This window comes from Pongo abelii, chromosome 12 (assembly GCF_028885655.2).
Source record: "Pongo abelii isolate AG06213 chromosome 12, NHGRI_mPonAbe1-v2.0_pri, whole genome shotgun sequence".
Taxonomy (NCBI): domain Eukaryota; kingdom Metazoa; phylum Chordata; class Mammalia; order Primates; family Hominidae; genus Pongo; species Pongo abelii.
Genome location: NC_071997.2, coordinates 35,823,697 through 35,845,508, shown reverse-complemented (window position 1 = coordinate 35,845,508; position 21,812 = coordinate 35,823,697). Strand labels below are relative to the sequence as shown.

Here is a 21,812-nt window from a genome sequence, read left to right as displayed (position 1 = left end):
TGGCCTCGGGATGACCATGATGGAGTGCTAAATCCGTGAGGACTACTGGCAGAGTCCCTGAAATTCAAGGGCCGTTTTAGAGTCAGCCTGTTTTAAAGGACACAGTCGTCACAGTATGTACAAATCCTCATCAATTTGTTTTCAAAACAGCAGTGACGCTGTTTTATCATCACTCTGAGACACGGTCCTCTAGAACAGATCAATCCAAAACGCCTTTATGGAGGGACCATTTACACTGACTTGCAAAAGCAGCATTGTTTGGGTGAAATTGATACTTCCACACTACTGAAAACTGGCGTAACCCTTTGGAAGGGCGTTATGGCAAGATGCATCAAGAGCCATAAAGACGTCTATACCATGTAACTCTGCGATCCCTCTCCAAGGAATTTACGCTAAATAAAAATGGTTCCACTGAAGAAGAGAAATATACCCAGAGACATACACAGGCACCTTGTCTACAGCAGCAAAAATTTAGATGTCCAAATCAGCACACTGCTTATGCAAGTGTGGCGCTTTCAACTCCATGGGATATCACACAACATGAAAAAAAGGATTTGAAAAACTAGTAAAGTGGAAAAAATATTCAGAGTGAGAAGAATAGAAAATTATACAAAAGTTATAAATACTTACAAGGATGAGCTGCAAATATGAAAAGTTTCTCTTTCAGGATGGTGAGATTACAGGAAGCATCTCACTTTTCAAAAACTAGGCTTAAGAGTCAGTATATTATCTCTATCTTTAAAAGGAAATTCACACCAAGAAAAAGCAATGCCAGAAAAATACATCTCAGGAATCTAGGTCTCCATAAAGTAGCTGTGTGTTCAGTTGGCACTTTGAGATCTTTTTACCTGGTACTGCTGAAACCCCACCTGGGAAGACCAGAGCCAAGTGACCAGTATCATTCTGCCTCCTGCTCACCTGTCTCAGTCAGATGAGGCAGGCCATTGGGTTTTGAGGCAGCTTTGTGGCTGAGCCTTGAAGCACAGCAGGCTGCAGGCTCCTGCAGGGATGCAGTCCTAGGAGGGTGGCCGGCAATAAACACGTGGAGCTCAGACAGCCCTGCAGAAGGAAGCATTTCCACTCGAGCTGTGGGGCTAAAATAATAAGAATGTGGGATGTCTGCCCACAGGCTCTCCTTAACCCGCAGGGTGCAGATGCAAAAGGAGCTGAAGGGTCAAGGCTGTGGCCCACATTGAGGATCACTGCACAGGCGTGCAAACAGAATGCACCCACGTGAGAGCTCTGCAAAGTGAAGCTGCCAGGACTAGCGCTCGGATAAATTGCTTAGCTTCTCCAACTCAGCTACCTCATCTGTTAAACGGGGCTGAGGGCAACCTCGTGGAGTTGTAGAGAGGACTAAATTAGGCATCACATATGAAATGCTCAGCCATGTTAAGTGCTCAATAAATATCAGCTATTATTATTGCCACATGAATACTTTAAGAATGTACCTTCACGCAGTCCATCATTGTAAGGGAACTTCTAGCAGCTGGTATTTACAGTTCCACATGCAAGAAGGCACAACGAAAGTAACGTCTGAGCCAATTCTTCTTCCAAATTATTTTTTATTTTATAGCGTATTTCTTTAAACACAGAGTCAAAAACTCCAGGGACCATTTTGCCACAACACGCCTGAGAATCAGAAAGTCAAACTTTTTCACACAAGAGATTTAAGTCATTTACACTGTCCTGATACTGGAAGTTATTATAAACCCCTAGGTTCCCAATGCACAACCCAACCCCAACCCCACTGCTATAATAGTAAATAATCACAGATCCCAGAACACAATTTTACTTTTTTTTCAACTAATAAATTGAATATTTCCCACTGTGACAACTTAATTAAATAAAATTTATAAAAACAACAACTAGGCTTTTATCCAATTTAAATAAAATTCTTTCTATATTCTCTTTTCAGAACAGGTTTTTATTTTACCCACTTGGGGCGTGTTTTGTCATTACTGCATGACTAGAAAGAGTTCTGTTAGGCAGCAAAATTGAGCTACTTTTCTGCAATGCCTGTGTAGACTGTCTCTGGCCAGCAGCCTCGGTCCCAGCAGCTCGGTCATCAGAGGACACAGTGACACCTGGTTCCTGGCGAGGTCCCGCTCTCCCCTTGGCAGAATGGTGAGGGCTAGGGACTCCTCCTCAGGGTGCTTTTTTTTTTTTTTTTTGGAGACAGAGTCTTGCTCTGTCGCCCAGGCTGGAGTGTGGTGGCACGTGATCTCGGCTCTCTGCAACCTCTGCCTCCTGGGTTCAAGCAATTCTCCTGACTCAGCCTCCTGAGTAGCTGGGACTACAGGCACGCACCACCACGCCTGGCTAATTCTTTTGTATTCTTTAGTAGAGACGGGGTTTCACTGTGTTGCCCAGGCTGGTTTCGAACTCCTGAGCTCAAGCAATCCGCCCACCTCGGCCTCCCAAAGTGCTAGGATTACAGGCGTGAGCCACTGAGCCTGGCCTCAGGTTGCTTTTAAGTGATTTTCATTTTATGCAACTATATGGAACACAGTTATTAATATATTACTTAAAAACGAACTTGAGACATAGTAATCTACGTATTTCCTTATTAACACGCCAAACGAGAGGGTAGCAGCTGTGCTAATAACAACCATAATTTGAGAGCAATGATAAAAGCAGTCACTCTTTCAACACACCTGCATCACTATTATGTAACAGGAAAATAGTGACCATTTCTCTGACGACTGTAAATGCTATGGGCTGTGCTACCTACATTCACGCAGGAAGGAAATACTGAATTTCAGTGAAAAGCTGATGGAAATAAGGACGTTTTTTCCCACCCCAAAGTTCACAGATATCCTCCACGCACTCACCACCACAGGCCCACGGTTCAGGACACCGTCTTTAGGAAATCACTCAGAACTTCACACTACATCAAGACCCTGGGACATGAGCTTCAGCGAATCTCTAGATTCCAGAGTCCAGACTACAGAAGAGACAGACTGAACCCCTTTCAAAGCAGAGGGCTCTTTTGTTGCTGTGAATCCCAGGAATGCCTGCTGATGTGAGGAGGCAGTCTGACAGCAGGAAGCGCCCGGGCCTGGACCTAGACCCCCCTGGTTTGACGCTCTGCCCATTAGCTGCCTGTTTCCTCGGCAAGCCCTCTTTCAACTTGAGAGCTGATGGAAATCTTTGGGGATCACCTGGTTTAAGCCCACTCTTACGCACAGAAACTGTGCTTCTCACAAGCTTCTTCTAAGGAAAACCCAAGAGCAGTCCATTCCACAAACTCTGTCCTTAATTTTCTAGCAAAGCGAAAGTCCTTGTTTTCAGGTAAAGTGATTCATCTACACAAAGCCACCAAAACCCACACTTGCAACTTTAAATTAGTCAAAGCAAAAACTTAGAAAAATGACAAGATATTTTTAAAATGTATCAAAAATCCGCAGGACAAAAGAGAAAACATAAACTGTAACTCAGAGGCAGAGACTGAAAAGAAAATAATGTTCAAAAGGGTCAGTGCACATGTCTGTATTCAGTCTTTTTTGGTCTCACTCTGTCATACAGGCTGGAGTACAGTGGCCTGATCACGGCTCACCGCAGCCTGGACCTTCCAGGCTCAAGTGATCCTCCTGCCTCAGTCTCCTAAGTAGCTGGGACTACAGGCACCAGCCACCATGCCCAGCTCATTTTTTTGTATTTCTTGTAGAGACAGCGTTTCGCCGTGTTGCCCAGGCTGGTCTTGAACTCCCGGGCTCAAACAGTCCTCCCACCTGAGCCTCCCAAAGTGCTGGGATTACAGGCATGGCCACTCTGCCTGGCCCAGTCATTTTTTAATAAACAAAATACATTATTATAAATTACATCCATGTGAATGAATGCAACAGAGTCTCTCTCATCTGTGTATAATGGTTTGGGAAGGGTGGAGCAGGAAGTAGTGTCCCCCCACCTGGCCTTCCACCCAACCCTGGAATCGTCCCATCACTAGGAGGGAGAAGGCAGTGACCAGAAAGAGAAATAGGCAAATGGCCTTAACTCTGACTTTTTCTGTACCCGAGAGAAAGGTGAGCCACTCTTCTCCCTCCCAAAAAAATTCTCTGGAAGTCAGTCAGCCAGGAGTTAAAAGGACCACTTCAAGACCCTCCCCACGCCAGCTTCTGAGCCAACGTCTGCCCCATCCATACCTCCGCTCCCATACACACCTGAACCTCCCAGCACCTGGGTAGGGCACAACCCTGCTGCCCAGCAGAGGCCCAGCAAGGTGGGTGGGCAGGATCACCAGCATGGCCTCATGGCAGACTCTGGCCCCCATCTACGAAAGGAGAATGCCTTCCTCAGACACTGGGTCGGGACCACTTCATGAGCCCAGTCACAGCCCAGGACTTCCTCAGGTGGCACCAGGATGAGGGCCACCCAGATCCCAATCCCAGAGAAACTTCGTCAGGCCACTGCTCTCCCACTTCAACCAGGGAATGTGCCCAAGAGCTAGGGGTGTCCCAAAGCGCAAGGCATGACACATGTAGAAACTATGAAGATTTTTTACTGATTTTTTATTTGCTCAAATCTGAACACAGTCCACGTGGGGTCTCGGTGTCTCTGCCTCTCTCACTCTCACATGTAACAAAACCATTTTCAGAGAAGCCTGGCATCTAGGCACCTCCCTACTCTGGCCCTGACTGGCCTTTCCACAATAGGGTTCTCAGCTGTAACTGGTTTCTCCCTTCACTGGAACTCTGGGCCCACCAAACTAAGGATGAAGTTATCCAGAAAGCAGAGACCCTTGGTTGATACAAAGGGAGCCTCAGATGGAGAGATCCAAGAGGTGGTCAAAACTGTGGGAGCAGTGGTTACACGGGGAGCCTTAGAGCTAGGTGCCACCAGCAGGGAAGAGGTGTGAACGGCAAGGATGGAGGTGAGGGCCTGACTCCTGGCCGGCACACCTGGGGTTCAAGTGCTAATCCACAGCAGAGGTTCTCAACTTTGAATATGCATCAGAATCACCTGGGGAACTCATGCAACAGAAAGAATTCCAGACCAAACTATCCCATGAGGGAAGCCAGGCAGGTCCCTGGAATTTGCATTTCTCCACAGCCCAGGACCACATTCTGGAAACCCCGTGCTGGGGCACCATCCTATCCTATCACCTCCTCCGCAACAGTGCCAAGGGGCTGTCTGTGCCACAGTGCCTTCTATCCCCATTGAAAATCTTGGTCCCTTTTGGGGAATAGATAAATCTCTCAGATAGAATTCTAAATAACTAATGTAAATACAACCCCCACAGGAGGTACAGCTGAACTCCCTCTTCCTTAAATGACTTCCTTCCAAAGACGCAGTATGGAAAGAAGGGAAAAGAGTCACTTGACAGTGGAGTCCCCTGACAAACACTACCTGGGCCAGGTGATCAAGGTCAACATCAAACATCATAAGCCACGCTGATCGCATGGACCCTTGATACAAAATGGCACATTACCTCGGTGGCCTTCCTCCCCAAACCGGTAACTCCACACTAATCATGAAAAAACATCTGACAACTCTCAACTGAGGGACAGTCTACAAAACACCTGAAAAGCAGTTTTGCTCCTCAAAGCTGTCAAGTCATTAAAAACAAGGCGAGTCTAAGAAACTGTCCCAGATCAGAGGCGCTACGGAGACTAAAGGAAACGTGCCCTGGATGGGATCCTGGGACAGAAAAAGGATGTCAGGGCAAATAAACTATGGACTTAACAATAATGTACCAATACTGGTTCATTAGATGTAACCAATGTACTATAGTAACATAAGATGCGAATCACAGGGGAAAGTAGACACAGTTTATATCAGAATTCTCTGTATTATCTTTGAAACTTTTTCTGTAAATTTAAAATCTATTCTAAAATTAAGCGCTTACTTAAAAAATATATACCATATGTTTTTATGTGTAATATTATATAAAAGCCTGTATGCATAGGGTAACATGGTTGACTTTCAACAATAACAAATTACACTTTGGAAAAGTTAAAACACTGTGCTCAACAAAAGGAGATAAATACCCCTACTGATCAGCTTAATACATGAACTTGAGGGTATTACATGGTTGAAATGCAATACAATTTTCTGCTTTCTCCAGAGAACATACTATGTGTACTTGAATATGTAAAATGATATACTGCATGTGTTTATAAACAAACAATCTTGCTCCTTTGAATGAGACCAAATAAGGACTTAACACGTGATTCTCTCCTTCTGAAGGCCCAAGAACCAGGAATCTAGGTATTCGATCAACCTTTAAAATTGTATCAAACTCAGATCTTAAATTATCATTATTTGCAAATTAAGTTCATTCAAAACACTAAGCATTAATTATAGTCTATCACTAATTAACTATAGTAAATCACCAAAACCATTTTACTTTAATCCATGTCACCAAAAGCTAAGAGAAATGTCTGCTGGTTCAGTGTCAAATAGAGGACGAATCACTAATTATGATTTTACTAGTTTTGAATGCTAGCATTAATTTAGTTTCACATGTTAAACAGAGCTTAAATGTAAATCCTGAAATCAGTTCCAACCTTTGGAAAATAGTTTTGTAACAACTTACTGTCAGAGCAGTACAGTAATCTGGGTACTGGGCAGAAGTACCAGTCTTGACTACTGTGTAGAAGTCAAGAATTTGAAACACTGCATTTAAAAAATACAAAAACGGGACGGGCTCAGTGGCTCACACCTGTAATCCCAGCACTTTGGGAGGCTGAGGTGGGCGGATCACAGGGTCAGGAGTTCAAGACCAGCCTGGCCAATATGGTGAAACCCCGTCTCTACTAAAAATACAAAAATCAGCCAGGCATGGTGGTGTGCACCTGTAGTCCCAGCTACTCGAGAGGCTGAGGCAGAAGAACTGCTTGAACCCAGGAGGCAGAGGTTGCAGTGAGCCGAGATCATGCCACTGCACTCCAGCGTGGGTGACAGAGCAAGACTCTGTCTCAAAAAAAAATAAAAAAAAAAAATACAAAATACAATACAAAAAAAAAAAAATACAAAAACAAACATCTACAATGAAGTAAGAAATAAACTACATTTCCAAACACAGTTCAAATGAAACCATCACTAGGATAAAAAAACAAACCTGTAAAATGTGTGCACAGGATTGATTTGTAATATTCATTACTAATCCAAGAGAAGTAATGTGATTAAATTACTTACATCTCTATATTAAATGTGATGGCATAATGCCTTTATGCCATTATCAATTTTAAACAAAATAAGGAAGTATTAGTGTGCTACCTGACACCTGCATTCCACTCAAAGCGCCAAGTAGTTTAACTCATTTTTAAGAGATAAAGCTCTCAAGCAATAAACATGTAAGTAGAGTTCACATTATCTGAAAATTGACCCACAAATCATGTGTTCATCCTAAGCAAACTAACTAAGCTTCATCCAGGCCCTGGAATAATAACACCCATCCTGGCATGAGAGAATAGATGTGCTTCACCCCAGCTGTGGTGGAGACCGGGCTTACAACTGGCATGTGGAATGTCTCAGCTCAGGTGACCATTCCAGTACCTGGGAGTTGCCTGCGCAGTGCAGAGCTTCTGAGGATCTTGAAGAAAATATTATCCTCCGGAATGCTTCAAATGAATTCTGCCTGGCCTTGGGGGCTGGGTTAGAGGTTAGAGGGGGACTTCCCATATGTGCTTCCCCCACCTAGAGATGGCAAAAGTTATTTTCCATACTTGTTAATTAAGATTACAGTGGATTGTGAGCTTGTAAGATCTCCACACTGGTTTACAGGCTCCCCAAGGGCCGGTGTTTGTCTGGTTTGCTGTGGTTTTCTCACGGCACCCAGCACAGTGCCTGGCCCATGGCTGGTCCTATGTAGGTATGAACTGCGGGTACACAACTGAGTGAAAACACAACCAGGAGAACAGTCTGACCTGTCGGTGGCAGGATCAACAATGCAGCCTTTCTACATCTCTGCACCCATATACTTCCAGCCCTCCTAACCAGACTCAGAGAAAAGCAACAGCAACATCAATTTACACATAGATCAGTTCATCCCATGCCACTTTGAAGAAAAAAAATTCCCTAATAATCAAGGACCTGTCCCATCTCAATTTTAACACGGGGAAAGTTAGGGCTATAAAAGGTTGTGAAAGTACATTACAGGCAACCCCTAGTTTCACAGAAGACAAAACAGAGGTCAGGAGAGTTTAAAACTTTGCTATGCAATTTTAGCCAAATTAGTAGCAAAGGAAAAGGAGACTCTTCATCTCTATTCCTCATATGAATCAAGATTGTTGAAGTTCAGATTTACGTGAGCCATTAATAAAGTTCAGAGTGGGGCCGGGCGCAGTGGCTCACGCTTGTAATCCCAGCACTTCGGGAGGCCGAGGCAGGCAGATCACCTGAGGTCAGGAATTCAACACCAGCCTGACCAACATGAAGAAACCCCATCTCTACTAAAAATACAAAATTCGCCAGGCATGGTGGTGTACGCCTGTAATCCCAGCTATTTGGGAGGCTGAGGCAGAAGAATCACTTGAACCTGGGAGGTGGAGGTTGCGATGAGCTGAGGTCGTGCCATTGCACTCCAGCCTGGGTGACAAGAGCGAAACTCCATCTCAAAAAATAAAAAGTAAAGTTTAGAACGATACTGTTTGAATCCAGCTCCCATTGTAATGGAAAGCCAAGCAGTCACTGCATGAAGGCAAATGTTTTGAGGGAGGAGGGGACTTCAATAACATCAATACAAAGCTGGAATGAAGTCCAGGGCCTGCTGCTCTGGAGCTGGGCCATCCCACATGCCACACTGCTTGGGCCTGACGTTTCCCCATGGCCACTCACCACAGGACCCCAGTGGGCCAGTCACTGTGCCCTGGTGAGGGACCCACACTTTCCTCATCTAAAAAAGGGATAATTAACAACACTGGCCTCCCTCTACCTGACAAAGTTAGAATCAAATGATATAAAGTGTGCCAAGTAATAAAGAGAAACACACATACAAAGTGTGCAAGTAATAAAGAGAAACACACATTGTTCCAAAGTTGCAACTTCAGAACTTTCCAGCCTGTCCAAAGAATTACTATTAATTTCTCACAGGTCTTTCTCAGTCCACATGAGATGGGATGAATGAAGAAAGGAAAAGATTGATTGTACTTTTAACTATCTCCACCAAGGAAAGCAAAATTTTGCAAAGTGATGATTTCGTGTTTATCCTAGAAACAGCACAGGAAGAGAGGGGTAAGAAACAACAAAGTCAAAAGGAAGAACAATGGAACAGGAAATAATTTATACAAAGCAGACAGTGAGAAGGCCAAGGGAACTTCTCACTGACAGCTCTCTTCATCTCTAGGCTGATCCTACTTGATCAAGTAAGGGCCTATTTTAAAGAAAAGAAGTACCTTCAGACAGCAACATCACATGCTAGGCCAGGTAACAGGCAGCTCTGTAGACACTGGGAGTCAGCGACAACAGCCAGATTAGAATTTCCCCTTTCCTTTTCCCTTCGTAAGGTCTAATTTGTGATATTTTTATTCTCTCTCCCCTGAGGAGTTTATTTTAGAACTATACAAAGAAGGAAATTAAACATTCAGAAGCTAACATATGTGACGAGCTCAAAAATTATCAGGCTGAACCTAGAATCCTATGAACCTTAGTAACAACAAAGACAAATTTTCTTCTGTAGACAATCACCAACGTAAGGCTTCTGAGCTAAGAAAACAGATGTCTTTGATTAGGCCAAACTCTGAAAAGCAATTACTTATTAAAAGTAATTGATAAAAGCTCCCTCATTACTTCCACATCAGTGGGCATTCTGAGGGGAACGTACTCTTATCACATCCCAGCCGGATATCAAAATATTTCCCGCAAAATCAGCATTTTGCACGTTTATGGTCCAAATATGTTGAATGAGAAAATAAAAAAGTAACGTATGCCATTACTTTAACACTAATATTATTACAGATAAACAAAAACCATGGCTAAGTCAGTTAACAGTTTTTCCTTTACCTATTTAACTGCATACATGTGTAAATTGTGTTTAGATCTCTACACATGTATTTTTTCACTATGTTTATTAAAATGGAAGAAAAGAAATTGATCTCCAAAGGCAACTGTGTGAAGGAATGCATGTGCCCCTGACTTAAACATTTAAAAAAAGCAGAGCAGCATTCACTTATATCAAGGTTGCTTAAATACTGACATTTTAAGCTAGTTAATTCTTTGTTGTGGAGGCTGTCCTATATACATTGCAGGATATTTAGTAGCATCCCTGGTCTAGCATCCCACTAAATGCCAGTAGCACCCCATAGGCATGACAATTAAAAATATCTCCAGACATTGCCAAATGTCCACATGGGCAAAACTGCCCCAGCTGAGAACCACGAATTTATAGACATGGGTTCGGGTCTCAGTTAAGTCTCTCAAAATACTACCATTTAAAAAGGTATTTGTGTACCCGCACAAGTAAATTGTTTCTACTTCCCAATCTAGGTCTAATAACTAATAAGATCTAAAATGAATGAGAAGCCACAGGTATGAATGTGCAGTGTGTTGAAAACATATTTTCTTCCTTACACATGGAACCCTCACCAACCGCAGGCATTCATGAAAGGAGAACCTACTTCTTATGGAAGACAGAATCGGCTGCACCCACTCGGATGGCTGAGCGATGAGGTGCTGGGCACAATCAAGTTAAGAAGCAACAAATTCAACACTAGACACCTAATCTACAGGTAATCAATCAACTGAACTTTAGTTCTACCCAGCAAAGCTTCAAAATGAAAATCACGACAGCACGGTGTCTGACACCCTCCTCCTTTTTTTAAAAAGATGATAATGCCACCGTTTCTTCATAGTTACCACCGGGTCTTGTCTACTGAACATGTAAAATAGACCTAGTAAGGAAACTACAAAAAGGGAACTGAAGCAAGACAGATGGCTTAATTTAAGGGAAGAGAACCTTCTAAATCCAAGCTAGGAAGCTCCTAAGAAGACAATAACAGAAGCACATAAAAGAAAAGTCATATGAGTGCAGTAACAAAGACAGATGGGAAACACACACACTATTAAGATAAATGGTGTTCAGGGCCGGAGAGACGGGGTGAAGGGAGTCACACACAAAAAAGTGAGGGGAGAACCAGAAGAATGGAAAGAAAGAATGGAAATGGCTGGAAAGAAAAAAACCTGTTTCTATAACCATCTTGCTAGATTCTGCTACCAAAGTTGTTTCACTTTTTTAAAATCATTTGATGAAAATTCACTCTTCACCTATATTAAATTTCCCAAAAACTGTCTCAAAATAACTCCCCGAATCCCCTGTTGTTTCTTGGTCTCTTAAAAATACTCAAGCAGCTTGTGGTTTTTATGTCAATGTCTCCAAGCTGGCTTCCATCATGCAGAGCAGTAAAAAAAAAAGTTGTTGGGGGGGCTGTTTTCTTACCAATGCAGCCCCCCGCAACCTCCCACAGACACACACAAACAGGAATACAAGCTTTTAAAGTGATTGTCCTTAAAATGAAGACAGCTGATGAGAGGGAAAGCATGAAAGAGACAGCAACTGCTCTTCTCTCCTGTAGCCAGGCTCATAAGTGACATAATTAAAATATTTGTTGACTTGCAGACATCCTTAAATACTCAACCAAAATTCTTAAGATATTAAATGGAGACACAACCGTTAAGGAAAATCGAAGGAGACATTGATGGACTTTGTCCTCTAAGATGGGCATGGGCATCTTTGTAGGCATCTCCTTGTGATCTCATCACCTTCTAACTTACTTTTCACTTCCTGGCTGCCCCCACCACTGCTGGGAAATTAAGCATGTTGAAGTAAACAAATCTTTGCCACCACACATCCTGGAACCTACGTATAGAAGTGGCCACGTGAGAGGTAGTGTGACTGCAAATCTAAATCTGTGAGTTGAAAGAAACTGCCCAAATTGCAGCCCCTCCGAAACTTGGAACATGCAAGAGCTTCTCCCAACAGAGACGCCAGACTCACCGTCCTATCTCAGTCCCATCTGCTCCAGGGAGGGCTGCTCAACCCTCTGATGGCCCCAGTGGCCCTCCCAACACAAAAGGGTAGGTTCGAGAAGCTGGCATAGACAACTCACTTGGAAGAGCAGCCAGTGTCAGTTCCCATCAGGACCTGTAGCAGCAGTCTCCCAAGAATCTACATTTGGACTTGACCTGGCCTCTCTCACAACCTCAGAAGCAGATTTCAAAGCCACCTTGGAACTCTTCAAGACTTTCCCAGATGTCATAAAAGCACAAAGGAAAAGGATTTGGTATGTCCTGCTACAAGGTTTTCAGCAAGAACCTACCTGCCTACCTTCACTTCAACAACAGCAACTCATTAAGGAAAAACAGAAGCAGCAAAAATGGCCTTGTGCAAGCTATTCCAACAGCACAGAGGTCCGGGGGCCACTTGGAAGAGTGAGAAGACACACACTCCTGTTTTCTCAGCCCCCAGTGCGGAGGAGACAAGGGTGGGGACCCACCACACACCTACTGATGAAGAGGCACATCACACAGGCATTTACAATGGCACCTGCATGGCCACTTGAGCTAATACACTGTGACTACAACAGAAAATACACCCCCTCATCCAGTGCCACTGCAGTTCCCTCCAGCAGCAGTTCTCCCCAGGGAATGCTGGTGCTTCCTGCAGAATTGGAGACTTGGGCAGGTGGAAGACCACCAGCTTACGGAACATAGCAAGGGGGCTGGGGGAGAGGAGCAGCCAGGCCAATGGTCCTCAGTGATGACCGTCCAAGGCTTCTCCTCCTCCAAGGTACCAGTTATTCGTTATGCCCTTCCAAAGTCCAGGGCCTTCCCCAACCACTTGGCTGATAAGGGGTTCCCAGAATGAACCTGTATGCAAGCTACACTCCCTATCAATGATTTTCCATTAATGTTTCTCAAATCTTACACCATAATAAAAGTTTACAGTTCTGTTTTATGTATTTTCAGATACATCTTAATGCAGGGATGGCGGCTAGCTTGGTCAGAGTCTAGCTGTGGAACCTAAGACATGGCAGCCTCAGTGCCTCCCTTTCCTTAGCCATGAAGATACAAACAGCAAGTACCACACGTTCTGTTGGTGGGGACTCAATGAGTTATTACATGGAAAGTGCTTAGAACAGTGATTACAATGTGTGTGTGTGTGTCTGTGTCCGTGTGGGAGAGAAGTTGATGTTCACTTTAAAAATATATGATTTTAGCTTGTACTTGATATGTATCAGAAATATGAATACTACAGATGACTGGATAAAGAAAATAGACTACTATTCAGCCATAAAAAAAACAATGAAATCGTATCTTTTGCAGCAACACAGATGAAACTGGAGACCATTATCCAGATGGAATCAGAGACTTGAAGGGTGATGGGGTGGGAAGGGGTGGATGATGAGAGATTACTCAATGGGTACAATGTGTGTTATTTGAGTGATGGATACAATAAAGGCCCTGACTTCACCCTTAGGCAATTTATGTAACGAAATGACACCTGTACCCCATCACTGTATACAATGTTGTTTTTTTACCTTTCCTATGGTGCTAAACACATTCTTTAAAAAGAAATGTGTTGAATACTGATATACAAAAATGTTATTTTACACTGGTAACTTCTAGAACTCAAAGCACATTTTAAAATATTTGTAAAATGAACAAGGTATTTTGATGATAGATATTCAGTTTTAACTGAATCTGATTTTAGTGCTCTAAAACATCACGCACTGAGTGCCTGAAGGATGACATTACTCCTCTTATTTAAAAAGGTTACACCTTTCCCAGTAAAGCATAATAATAATTACCATTATAATTATTCTACATTGTTTCCACTTTGTCTCTTTAGCTATCTCAACCTTGGAAAACAGACAGCAAATCATGAAAAGTATATAGACCCACACTCTGCAACAAGGCTGCCTCTAGTCGCGTGTGGCCAAGGCCAGTCGAAACACAGCGAGAGGGAGCCAAGAGATGCAGTAAATGTATATACTATATGCTCAATTTCAAAGCCCTCCTGCAAATAAAAGAATATGAATTATCTTATTAATTACATTTTATATTGATTACATGTAGAGTTTATATATATTGGGCAAAATAAAATATAGGATAAAAATTAATAACACTTGTTTGGTTTTGCATTTTTAATGTGGCTACCAGAACATTATGATTACATCTGGGGCTTGCATTTGTGGTTCACATTGTATTTCAAGGGGTCAGCACTGCTCCTGACAATCCATCAGTTCAAATGGCATCTGCAGGGAGACAGTCCACATTAAAACACAAATACGCACCATTTTCTGCACTTAGTCTCTCCTCCTCCCATAACAGAGAGCTGGTCCCATGCTCAGTTCCATGCAAAGCTGTAGTGGGGTAGCCCTGCCATTACTGCACAGGAGATCCCTGAACCAGTCCCAATGGAGAGAGTCTTTAAAAACAAACTGATTATAAACTTAGTTTTGTTATCACAATCAGCAAACCATCAGTGGGTGGCCACAGATGACTTGTAGCTCAGCATGTGTGTATATGGGGAAGGGGATATTTAGATGCTGGGAGAAACAGAGAGGCAGCCCAGTCATGCAAGCCCATGACTGCCATGCTGGGGACTTGAGTCACTGGCCCAAGTACGATGGAGAACCACTGTGTGCAGGTCATGGCCAGACCTGACTGTCAGGGTGCAGTCACCCTGGGGTGGATTGGCAGGAATGGTTAAAAACTGGTTTTGATGTCCAGGGGGAAGAGAAAAAGGACAGCAGGGCTGAGATGTTAGATCTTTTGGAGGTACAATCAATAGGGGTTGATAACTAGTTGGGAGCTGAGGGAGAAATCAAGGATAACCGAGTGAGTCGGTGATGGGGAATATAACTGAGAAGGCAGGCAGGTTGCAGGAGATGCTGCAAATGGTTTGGGATGATGGAAATGACCACTAAGAACTTGGATAATTCATATGAATGAACGAATGTGAATGAATGAGCAAACAAAGCATGAATGAACATACAGATCTGGAGCTAGAGGGAGGTCAGTCATGCAGGCATTGCCCCCCGCCTTATGTCTGAACAAGGCAAAATGGCCTAGGTCAGAAACATTCCAGCCACGCTCGGGGTGCACCTCACCACCGTCATGCACATTCTGCTAAGGGATGTTTGCTCATGTGGCAAAGACTGCATGATCACAGAGATGGCAGGCTCAGAGGAGACGGCCTCTCCACCCCGGCTGCCATTGGCCCCACCTCTTGCTTTGCTTTCTTCATCCAGGGTTCAGAAAAGACTTTCCTTTGCATATCACTGATATTTTATCATGGTCTCGATCAAAGACAAACCAACCCCCAAATAAGTGTCTACCTACCTAAGTTGAAGAGAAGTTTCCATAAATGAAATCAAGTCAAGATTTTTCTCTCTCTTCAATCACTCTACTTAAAACCTTTCCAGCCTTTGGAAGGCCAGCACCAAGGCTTGTTCCCTGTTATGGGGTGCTACAACCAATATATAAAGAGCTGACGCTCCCCCCTTACTTGTGATTACTCTAACCATCCCTGGTAGGTGTCCCCAAATAAACACAGATCCCAGATCTGGATGATGGGAGCACCAGGTCTTCCTAAAAGCATCAGCCCTGTTGTGGAACCTAGACAGACACACTGGGAGTGGCTGAATTGTCCCCCCTAAATTCATATGGTAAAGCCCTAACCCCTAAGTGACTATATTTGGAGACAGGACACTTCAGGAGGCAATTAAGGTTAAAAAAGGTCATAAGGGTGGGGCCCTAATCCAACAGGACAGATGTCCTTATAAGAGGAAGAAACACCAGACCTCTCGCTCAGTGCATTCACAGAAGGAAGGCTACGTGAGTGAGGACACAAGAAGACAAGCCAGGAAGAGACCCTCACCAGAAACCAGCCCTGCTGGCCCCGGGGTCATGGACTTCCAGCCTCTAGAACTGTGAGAAAATAAACGTCTGCAGCTTCAGCCACCCATTCTGTTGTTGTTGTTGTGTTTGTGTGTGTGTGTGTGTTTGCCTTTGAGACAGGGTCTCACGCTGTCACCCAGGCTGGAGTGCAGTGGTGCGATCTCGGCTCACTGCAACCTCCACCTCCTGGGTTCAAGCAATTCGCATGACTCAGCCTCCCAAGTAGCTGGGATTACAGCCGTGAGCCACTGCGCTGGCCTCTGTGTTTTATTCTCTTAAGGCAGCTGGAGCTGACTAATACACGCACTAAACAGGAATAAGCTCTCTCAACTTGAGGAGGCTTTCCAGGGTAACCCTGGCCCATAACCAGGATGTGGGGACAAGAGAGACTGACATTGCTCCTGCCGGTCTCCCCTCACACCGCTCAACCTCAGTCAACTCCCACCCAGAATCCGCACCACCAATATCTACACACAGCTGCGACACGGCAAAGGCAGACACCCAAGGACACTATTCCGCAAACTGCCTCACAAAAAAACAACTCTACCCAGCAACACATTGGTGTTCCTCATGTACGGCCTGTGGAAGGACTTAACCCTAAATTCAAGCTCTGTCATCCCCAGTCTCCTACCTAGAAATGAGGGCCAGAACCAAGTGTGCCATGTTATTCTGACTATTAAATATGATGGTGTATGTGAAGAGGACTTTGCAAACAATGAATGAGCGTGCATGCATTAGTACATGTCATTCTCTCATCACGGCATTTTAGGTCTTCACTAACAATCGGGCAACATAAGCACCCCAGCTTCCAAAACTGTCTCAAAAGAAGCAACTGCAATACTTAAAATTCTGAGTGCACTTGAAGCTGCTTCTCTTAAAAACATTACAAATACAACAGTAGAAAGAAGGGGTGACACAAATAACTAACTTACCAGGCCAGGATCACAAACGCTCTGCCCAGCGTTTTGAATTCGGGTTGATATGAACAGACTAACCTACAAAAGTAAACCATTCAGCCAGCCCACCAGGTAATGAAGTTGAGTATGGGTTTGGCTTTGTTTGTTGTTGTTTTTAAATGTAGCTTCAGGACTACAAATGACTTACGTGACAGAAAATTTGCCAAATAGAGAGGCCAACAGACCAAATTCTCCCATTGTCTGGACATCCTGAGGTCAAAGCCTTCCACAGTGGACAGAAGTTCTGAGATTTACAAGAATGCTGGAGGTCTCTTACCACTTGAATCTCAGTGGGAGGCTAGAGCCCCAATATTAACAGGCTGGGCACTCATTATTCGCATATTCAATAAGTATTTGTTGCACACCCATTGTGTATAAGTGGCAAGACTAGTCTGCCCTCAAGGGGTTCAGAATCTATTAAAGAAAAGATGAAGGCAAAAAAACCACAGGACAGGGTATGGTGGCTCAATATTCACATATTCAATAAGTATTTGTTGCACACCCATTGTGTATAAGTGGCAAGACCAGTCTGCCCCCAAGGGGTTCAGAATCTAGTAAAAAAAAAGATGAAGGCAAAAAAACCATAGGGCAGGGTATGGTGGCTCAGGCCTGTAATCCCAGTACTTTTGGAGGTCAAGGCAGGAGGCTCACTTGAGCCCAGGAGTTTGAGACCAGCCTTGGCAAAGCAGCAAGACCCTGTCTCTACAAAAAAATAAAATAAAATAAAAAAATTCACTGGGCATGGTGGTGCACACCCGTAGTCCCAGCTACTCGGAGGCTGAGGTGGGAAGATTGCCTGAACCCAGAAGCTCAAGGATGCAGTGAGCTGTGATCATGCTACTGCACTTCCAGCCTGGGTGACAGGGTGAGACCCTGCCTTAAGAAAAAAAAAAAAAAAAAAACTGTAGGAAAGAATGTCACAGATGACAAATCAGGGACACAAAGAATGTGCTGTGGAGGTTTAAAGATGATGCCATACCCTCTAGTTTGGAGTTGATAAGATGCGGGGAAGAAAAGAAATAAGAGATGACCCTTGGGATGAGTAAGAACTCAGGACACGGAGGGGACTGAGCCAAGGAGCTTAGAGGGAACACAGAGGCTGGTCAGGGACAGTGACACCGTGTGACATCACCATGACACTGCTACCTCAATCAAAATAACTTTCATTTCCACAGTTTCAAGGACTAAGATTCTTGAGGTAGGAATGTATGTGCCAGTGCACGTGTGTGTGGATGTGTGTCACTGGGCAGAGGTAATACTTGCTAATGTTCATTTATCTTTAGAAATAAACATACTTTGGGAAATGTTCAAAGGAAAATGCAGAAAAAGAAAAGTCTAATTTTTTAATTGTGCTACTAAATGGCCTAAAGAAATGCAAAACTATTTTTGCTTTAGCTGCATACTTTTGATAGCCCATTAAAAGGCTGTCATGACCTTCTTCTGAGTTGCCTTAACTCAGGCATGGAACAAGACATATGAAATCACATTTTAGCTTAGGCCTTTTGAAAACGTGCCGTGAAGTAGTTCCGTCACTCGTTTTAGGAAAGAGAAACCATTTGGAAGCGCCACTCGCAATCCCTCTGGATGGGAAAACTAATTTCCTAAGCCTCTGAAGTGAGTTGTGGGGAGTTTCCAGTTTATTTGTGAAAAAAGTTAGCTTACTTGTTTTCCCAAACATCACTCATCATCCTCCCCTGTAGTTCCAGCAAGCAGTTCTGAGCTCTTCAGTCATTAAGCCTCATTTTTAATGTCAGAGAATGATTTCCGCAAGCCCTGTCTCCCCCAGTGCACACGGCAAGCCAGTCTAAGCAGTCAGAAAAATGGGTGTCCCATAGAGCCACGCAGCCTGGTCTATCCAGGGCAAATTAAGCTAGTGCAACGGATCAAGTAAAGGACTCCAGTGCATTCTGCGCCATTCAGGGAGTCTTAGGGTATTTTAAAAGGTTATCCAGTCTGTGCACATGCAAGGAAGATTTCCGGTGTATTTAACATGGATGATAGTGCATTTCTCAAATATAGTACTGTGTACATAAGATCTGCTGTTTGTTGGAAAAGCTAAATAACCCAAAATGTAAATGACAGAGCCTGGGAATATGGCAGGGTCAAACAGAGCAGGGATGAAGAAGATTTAAGTATGCAGCGTGTCCTAAGCAAAACACAAAGCATGAAAACTGAGCACAGCCACCTGCAAGGCACCTTCAGCAAGCCCCACAGTTAACAGGGTCAGTTTCTCCACAAGTGGACAGAGGGGGTTATGCAGCAGCCAACTCTTCCTGATGGCAATTTGTGACCCAATTTCATCCAGTGTTTCATGATCAATCCCCCTGAATGTTTATGAAGCAGGAAAGAAGCTCAGAATCCAGGCGAGGCCGCCGGGACAGGAAGTGGGCCAGGCACCTCCACAGCTTTCTATGCCTAAAGTTCTCCATTTCAGCCTCAAGTAGCCGCCAGAAGACCACTAAGATTCCGCCACCTTCTCCAATCAAAACTACATCTAACCAACCTCCAGGGCAGAATATACTGAGGTAGGATTTTCCCTTGTGTTCACTTCTTCACAAGCAGGGTTAACACTTGCTTCTCAGGAAACCCCTGTTCCAAACATCAAAAAACCTCCATGTCTAGCCCAATCTCCAGGTGAAGTCAATTTCTTCTCCACGTGTCCGATGACTGCCATTCTCTTTACATAAAACTCGCATAGGCTTGAATCCTGTTACTAATTCACCTGCTTATCTATGAAGCTTGGAAAGTGAATTGAGGGAGTGTTCACAAGCACAGTTCCGTTTTGGTAAGTTAAAGCAGCCCAGGTTAATTTCATTTTCAGTCACTTTTGAGACTTGATAACTACATCTAAAACAGAGGCATGAAAAACACCCTGAATCACTTTCATTCCTACACAAAATCCCTTCCGAGAAGCGGGGACTGCGCCTGGGCCAGGAAAGGACTCCCCTACCTGTAGGTCCCAGCAAGCCACGCCCACCGACCTCTCAGGGTTGTTTCTTTCTAGGTCGAGGGATGGAGCTGGCCCGTGCGATATTTTAGGCCCCCTCCTGCCCACACTGGGGCCTGCTCATCCCATTATGCAGATGCAAACTTGGCACAAGCAGCCTTAAACCTGTTGGCAAAATAAACAAAGCCAAATAAAGAGGAATCTGCCAACCTGAATTGTGTGAAGTAGCCAAGGCCGACCCCACGCACGCTCGGCTTTGTCCCTGAAGCTGTTCCAATACTAGTTTAAGTCAGGCGCCTGGGGTCCACCAGCCAATGACCCCTAGCATCCAGCACAGACCTTCACAGAGATCCTTATTGTCTACAAATTAAAGCGTTTTGCAAATTAAACCCCTCCACACAATGCCAAGCTAACTGTGCTCATAAGGCAGTTACCGTCCATGCCTTAAAACTCACACATCAAATTTTTCCAAAAGCACTCGGTGATTAAATCGCCCTGAAAAAAACCAAGAGGGCCGAGCGATTGTGAGAAACTTTGGTTCAGGTGGCTGTTAGAGTCCTGTAAATCTGGGGCAGGGCGCAGAGCCTGAAGCCGGGCACAAAAGCTTCCTTCGCCGAAGCGAGGACCTCCTTTATGCAATGTGACAGCAGCTTTGTGCGCGAACATAAATAGTTGTAATAAACACAGTTAAGTTCTCCCGGCCGATCGCGGCCTCCCCCGTCCCTGCGCCGGGGCCCTGAGATCCGCGGCTATTCTTCCCCGGCACACGCGCCCTGGCGACCCTGGCCACCGCACGGTCCCACGCTAGCCCCGAGCTCCGTGCCGGCCTCCCGCCCGCAGGCCAGGCGCAGCCTGCGCACCCGGGGGTCTCCAGTCCCCGGGCCCCGCAGCCGGGCCCCCTGCCCTGATCCTAGCCCGCGCCCTTGGCTGGTGTCCCCGCCCCTGCGCCGGCCCCCGAAGGTGGGGGTTGGGGATGGGAAGGCGGGCAGGAAGGTGCAGAGCCGGGAGGTGCCCAGCAGTCCGCGGTCGGGGTCGCCCAGGCCGCGGCGGGGCCGAGAGTACCGGTGGGGCGCGAAGGGGACCCGCTCTCCTGGCCCCTTCCTGGGCGCACCCCGGGCCGCGAGCCCCGCCGCGCTCCCAACTCCGCCCAACGGCCCCAAGTTTGTGGCCCCCGCCCCGCGCCTGCCTGGCCGCGCTTACCTCGCAGTGGGCCGCCCGCGGAGCCGGAGGGCAGCGGCGCGGGTCCCGGGGCGGCGGCCGCGCTGCGCCCGCCCAGGCGCCGCTCTTTGTCTGCGCCGCTCCCTCCTCCCGCCGCCGGGCGGACGCTGCCGGCCCGGGCGGACCCTGCCGGCCCCGGCGCCGCGAGCCTCCCCGCCGCCAAGCCCTCCCCTCCGCCCGCCGCCCGCTCGGCCGCGCGGCTCCGGCCTGACGATCCCCGCGGCGGCGGCGGCGGCGGCGGCGGCGACCCTCCCCCGGCGCGCAGCGCCCGCCTCCTCCGCGCTCTTCCTTCTCCTCCCGCGCTCCTCCCCGGCCGCGCCGTGACGCCGCCCAGGGGCCGGCCCAGGCCCGGGCGCGCGGGGCGGGGCGGCGGCCCGAGACCCACCTGGGGCGCCCCCCGTCGTCGCCAGGCTCCACGCCCGGGTGCCGGTAAGGGCGCCGGGATAGCGCGGGGCTGCGGGACGCTCCGCTCTGGAGGCGCAGCACGGGCCGGGCGCCGGGGGCAGGAAAGGGTCCCCACGCCCGAAATTGCGCGCGGGCGGTGGGGGGCAGGGTGGGTGGGTGGGGAGGAGAGTGAAAACACAGACGGCAACTTCCAGCCTGGGATGACTGCCGGGTGGGCTTTGCGTCCTCTTTTTTGTTTGTTCGATGTTCTTATCACGAAGCTCTAGTTGCTGGGCAGCCGCCCCCCTCCCGGAAGCATTCCCACGGCACTCAGCTAAGCAGGCCTGTTGTCCATCAGAAAAGTGACTTAAATAAAAATGTCACTTCCTCCCTGTAATTGCTTGTGGGCATTTTTATTTATTTGCCTTGCATCTATTTACTTTCCCAACCAGACACGTTTTTAG

General features: G+C 46.0%; 1 protein-coding gene across 4 annotated transcripts in view; it reads right to left on the bottom strand.

The window, feature by feature from the left end:
- NCK2 (NCK adaptor protein 2) overlaps positions 1–21,174 on the bottom strand; it is a 150,570-nt gene extending 129,396 nt beyond the window's left edge. For 2 of the 4 annotated variants that reach the window (XM_024242606.3, XM_024242607.3), the window contains exon 1: positions 20,947–21,174. The gene's annotated coding sequence lies outside the window, so the exon portion shown is untranslated. The remainder of the gene's footprint in view (positions 1–20,946) is intronic. The other 2 variants (XM_063713534.1, XM_054547843.2) reach the window with 2 other exon arrangements.
- Positions 21,175–21,812: the final 638 nt, after the last annotated feature.